This window comes from Netta rufina (genome assembly GCF_964035555.1).
Source record: "Netta rufina genome assembly, chromosome: 14".
NCBI lineage: Eukaryota > Metazoa > Chordata > Aves > Anseriformes > Anatidae > Netta > Netta rufina.
Genome location: NC_140137.1, coordinates 11,560,655 through 11,566,654, shown reverse-complemented (window position 1 = coordinate 11,566,654; position 6,000 = coordinate 11,560,655).

Genomic DNA, 6,000 nt, shown 5'->3' with positions numbered 1-6,000 from the left:
CGCTTCCGCTTCCGGGGCACGTGCGGCCCGGCCGCCGTGGGTGGTGTGGCAGCCAATGGGAGCCCGCCCTGCCTGAGCCCGCCCACCGCCCCGGCCAATGGCGAGCCGCGCTCGGCCCCCCGTCAGACCAGTGCTCCCCCAGTGCTCCCAGTGCCCCCAGTACTGCTACAGCTCCCAGTGCCTCCAGTGCTCCTCGGGGCAGGGCCCCCAAGGAGTCCCAGTGCTCCCCCAGTGCTCACAGTACCCACAAAGTTCCCCCAGTGCCCCCAGTGCTGCCCCAGTACTCCAGAACTCCCAGTGCTCCCAGTACTCTTTGGGGCAGGGCCCCCAGTGCTCCCAGTGCCCCCCAGTCCCCACAGTGCTCCCCCAGTGCTCCCAGTACCCCCCAAGTTCTCCCAGTGCTGCCCCAGTGCTCCTAGTACCCCCCAAGTTCCCTCAGTGCTCCCAGTGTGCCCAGTGTCCCCACTACTAGAGCTCCCAGTGCCTCCAGTACTCTTTGGGGCAGGGCCCCCAGTGCTCCCAGTGCCCCCCAGTGCTCCCAATACCCCCCCCCAGAACTCCCAGTGCTCCTCAGGGCATGGCCCCCAGTGCCTCCAGTACTCCCAGTGTCCGCAGTGCTCCCAGCACCTCCAGTGTTCCTAGTGCTCCCTGAGTGCTCCCAACACTCTCAGTGCTCCCAGCCACCCCAATGCTCCCAGTGTCCCCAGTGCTCCCAGTGCCCCCAGCGCCCCGTCACCTCCGGCCCAGCCGCAGCCTGTCCTCCGAGCACAGGAGGGCTTCACCCAGCATCTGCATCTGCTCCAGCACCTCCCGCTGCATCTCCAGGGCCATGCGGTGCACGTGGTGGTTGCAGCTGTTGTACATCACCGCGTTCTGGAACATGAGCATCAGGCTGCACTGGAACTGGGCCATGGACTGGATGTGCCCCTTGGACAGGTTTCGCTTTATGCTGGTTAAATCCATAGGCCTGTAAAGGACACACAGCAGGGAAATTAAACGGAAGCCAGAGCCAGGCTCTGCACGAACGTGCTTGTCCTCATTTCGGCGTGGCCCTGAAACGGCTATTTTCAATCAATATTATTGCTCGGGACAAAGAGGGGGAGCGAGAAATGTTCTTCTAAGGCAGACAAAAGTAAGTTCAGCCAATCTGATGCTTGCCACCCAACCAACTTGGCAGGCCATTAGCAGTCGCTTCTTAAAAAAATATGAAGTTGAGCTCCAGAGAAGGCAAGCAGAGCGGTTCTAGTAATTAGTCTTGGTGGAGTCAGCCCAGGTCTGAGTGGAGAAAGAAAAGTTACTAAAATAGGTATCTATTAAAGCCCCTTAAAATCAAATGGTGCCACTAGCAAAAATAGCAGTGCTGATAAGGGCAACATGAAGGAGAATAAATATTACTTCCCTTATTTTGACAGAATGAGAAAATGAATGGCTGCAGAGAGGACAACTGTGACCAGAATAGAATATGATTCAGCTCTGAAAAATGCCCTTAATCTATCTGGGAAATATTCTTATGACCCACTTCTCCACAGAGAGTAAAACATCTGGGGAATGAGCACTGGAAGAAGGGAGAACATTGACAGAGGCACACGTCTCCAGTGTGGGGTAACAGATTGCTGAGCTGCAGAGGCTGAATCCCCCAAGCTCAGGCAGGGGTTACAGCTGCAGACTGTCTGTGCAAGGCCAGCAAAGGGCAGGCACAATGCGTGTCAGCCCCACGGGCGCTGCCACCTCTAGGTCCTGAACACCCGGAGGGAGTTTTAATAAAATAAGTCAGTGGGAGAAGGTGATGACAGCCGAACTCTGTGGAACAGGAGGAAGGAGACGGTCCCAGTGGTGCTTTGGAAACCAGAGGCTGACCTTAACCTGTCTTTCCTGTTCCGAGTGCTGGGTGCCAGAGAAGACAGAAACAGAGAGAAATGAAGCAGTGAATGGCTCTTCCGCAAACTCACCTCTTCACCACATCCCTGTATCCCGGGGCTTGTTTCTCTGACACTGCCTTCAGGAATGGGCCGCTGTACCTACAAGGACAAGCACAAAGATCTCTGTCTGCTTCTGAGCAGAGGGCCAAAGACAACACCGCAGCACGGGCTAGTGCTGGCCTCTCCCTGCTTGCCACAAGGGGCACAGCCTGTTGGCAACTCCCCGTGCCGGGCGGCTGGCACAGCCAGGCAGGGGAGGAGGCTGAGCCCTTGCTGAAGCTGGCCCTGCCAGCTGTGTAGGAAGCACCATTTGGGCTTTGGCACGTTCTGCAGAGGAAATAAATATGCAGTGTTCTCTCTGATTTTACAGCACCCAGCTGTTCCTCCTGAGAGGACAGCCAGAAGCAAAGCCATGGAGAGCCATGCCTGCCTGGGGCAGCCGTCGTGGAGGGAAGCACAAGGCCTGGTGACACGGGAGGTGGCACTCAGGACAATGCTAACACAACCCCGTGCCCCACGTACCTGTGACTGGCTATCATCTTCCAGATGGACAGGACGGTCCTTTTGAAGTGTGAATGCTGCACGGGGTTATCCCAGCTCAGCTGCATCCTGCGGAAGGAACGTAGTGCCACATCGTCACGCTCAAGCCAAAGGAGGAGGGAGCACTTCTGTAGGCACCTACCACATCCAGGTGGGTACAGCCCAGAGATCCTTTTCGGGAGCTGCACAAAGCCTCTCAGGGGGACATGGCAGAAGTGTTCTGCATCTGAACACACAGCCAAACATCAACCATGCAGGAAGATGCAGGATGACAGGCAGCTGACAAGGGCCAAGCTGAGCTGACCAGCATGATCAAGTCAGAAAAGCTCACGCTATTCTGACATTTAGAACTTTACTAAGGTGTTTTTTATTTAGATTCCTATCCCATTAAACTACGGTATCCCTTCGAAAGGCAGCCCAGATAGTCGCATACGAGGCAGAGCCTACCCGTGACTGACATGCCTGCCCTTGCCTCAAGGTGGGTGGCACTGACTCTCTTAGGAGATGGACTAGACACTGCCTGATAGTGTGATGCCCAGCTCATGGCAGACCTAGCTGCCTTGTAGAAACATGAATTTTCTATTTAACCTCTTATTAATTGCTACTCTTCTTACTTATGTACAGGATCAATGCCCCAAAATGCTGGCAGACCCACAGAGATAGCACAAGTTACCTCCCTCCCTCCTGTTCTCTTTGGACATATCACCTTCCTGGAGCTGACCTGTGCTATAAACTTGTGAGACATGGAAAACAACAGTTCTGCACTTGACAGAGAGCAGACTGAACCACTTACAGCTGCATGTTGGCAGGACTTGTGGCGCCCAGCACGGGGTCTGCAGAGGTGCCATCACTGTCATCTCGGTCCTGGGCCTGATGACTCTCCTGTGCACGTGGCTCACCTAAAGCTTGATCTCCAGGTGCTTCTTGAGTCTTGGCCTGAAGAACAGAGAGGAAAATGGAGATATGGCTAAAATGGCAGCCTGTCACCTCAATCCTACACACAGAAACCAGCCTGCTGCACGTCCCCTGACTGCATCCAGTCCCAAATGGGAGCTAATTCTCTCTATTACTCTGGAGGATGATGCTTGACCTTATTCAGATCTTCTTTGTGCTGGCCAGGGCTCCAGTACCAGCTGGGTTTGATCTCCTGGCTCACAACCACCTCTGGCAAACACAAACATTGCGGAGCTGACTGGTGCCCAGAGGTGTGTCTGGTTTCTTTTCTGGGAAGAGTCATGGATGTACAGAGGGCAATCAGGATCTGAGGTAAGACTGCCTCAGGCTTGTTAAACCTCAAGACACAGAAAACAGGATCCCCAAGAGTACAACAGGACTGTTTCCTCAAAAACTCCCACATGAATATGACAGAGAATAGACTCAACCAGGAAGGAGAGTGGTGCTGTTGGTGCAGTGATTTGCTAACAAAACGGAGGGGGAGGTGCAGGGAGAGAGGCATTCTGGAGGTCAGAAGTGGGATTATGTACAGGGACATCTGAGAATTCCTCAGCAGATCTGAAGCACGGAGCAGACTCTCCAGCAGGAACACAGACACTAAGCTGGGTATGGCTTTGACCACTTGGCAGACCACGAGGGAACTGCTGGGAATAACCCTGCTGCGAGAACCCTGAAAGTAATTTCTGTCTCCAGTGTCTAAGTTTGCAAAGCAACAAATGTGAGTGCAGGACTGAAAAACTGGGCGCTGTCCTTCCACTGCTGTGGTGTTACAGCCCCTCCCAGCACCACCTCGCAGGCTGGTGGGAGCCCAGCACCCCCCAGACACAGGACTAGCACAAACCCAGGCTAAACAGCGCCTGCTTCCAAGACATGACGGTCTCCAGGGGCAGATGGTTACTGCTATTGCATCCACGTGGGCCTGAAACCAGCCAAGCTGCGTGCTGCATAACACAGCAATTAGAACAAACCAAGTATTCCAGTCTTGCCTTAAACCTGAGAGCAGGCTGCCAGCTCTCATGAGTCACCTTTGTGCTGCCAAGGAGCAATGCCTCCAACTCACATCTGAGGGTTTGATCTGTAACGAGCTTCCTGTTCATAAAGATTCATATCCATACATAACAAACATCCATCCTTCTCCTCATGTACTTCTTTTGCATTCCCCTCCCTGATGTCTCCTCCCCTGTGTCCCCATCTCCCCAGCTGCAACGTGGGACTTCCCCATCTCGTCTAGAGCTGATTTCCTTTACTGCCTCTCATCTCTCACCGGAGGCTCTCCTAGGACCACCTCTCCCCTACCTCTCTTCCCAGGAGGCGTTTTTCCTTGTCTTCTGCCAGGCCATGCAGATTACTTTCCTCTGCTCTTGAGACTACTGCCCCTGCGGTCTTTTCCTGGCATCTTACATCTTCCCCATCACCCTGCTTTCCAGAGCCAGAATAATCCCATGGAGTCTGAGCTGAATCTGTGCAGCTAATGCGGAGAGGTTCCATCAACTGGGTTACCTGCGACACAGAGATACACTGCTTCAAATTGTGAAGGCAAAAGAAAGAATAAATAAGCAGCACAAGTGCTATTTTTGCTTTCACTCACGAACGCCTTTCCATTTTTAGGAATCCTTGCAAAATCTTCTGATGAAGCCCTGTGTTGTTATTACAAGTGTCAGTTCGCTGACATCTCTGTGCTTTAGGGTGAGCCGTGTTTTGGCAAAGCAGCTGCCTGGCTGCAGTGCCAGCTTTAAATGGGAGCAAGGGCTAGGCTTGGAACAGAGAGCAAGTTAACTCAGGGCATCTACACCTCCCCCAGAATATTTCTGCGTGTCAGGATGGTGGAGGCACTGAAAACTAGTATTTCAGGAAGGCCTAAGCTATGCAGCCCACTTTCCTGTCATCCACGCAGCCCTACCTCTGAGAAGAACTGGAGAAGACTTTCATCTTCGCATTGCCTCTCTGCTTTTGGGTAGTCTTCGCTATCATCCTCCCAGAGAGTATCACTGAACTTCAGCCTGTAGTCTGCCTCTTGGCTGCTCTCCTCCAGCTTCCCCAGGGCGGCCTCTTCGGTGTTCCTCCAGCTCCCCAGTTCCAGATCCAAGCTGGAATCCCAGCTGAGAACTGACTGGAAGTCACTGTTCTTCTCTGAGTCACTGGGAGACTCCGTCTCAGACCCACACCACAGCCAGGAATGGCCCATCTGCAAACAAACACAGAGACACAGCAATTTCTTCGTACCCTGCTCCAGAACTGCAAAGCCCAGTTCATCTCCTGACCTGCTCAGAGAGCCAAAACACAGCAAGAGCTCTGTGAGGCGAGCAGACTGCTCCTGAGCCCAAAATTCACAGCACAGGGCAGAGCTGTAGCTGTGCAGCCACACCAACTCCCATTTCAGAGCAACCAAATTTCCATTTTCCAGTGCTTTCCCCGTGCTCGCCCCTTGCCTGGCAGCACAGTGGGTTCCCTGCTCAGGGGATACTGTGCTGGTTTGGAGCCTGTGTCTGTGTCTGATGGCACTGTTAGGTGCTGAAGGCAGCGAGCAGCAAGCTTGAAACCACATCATGCTGGGGCCAGGAGCTGCTGACAGCTGTGGATAACCTGT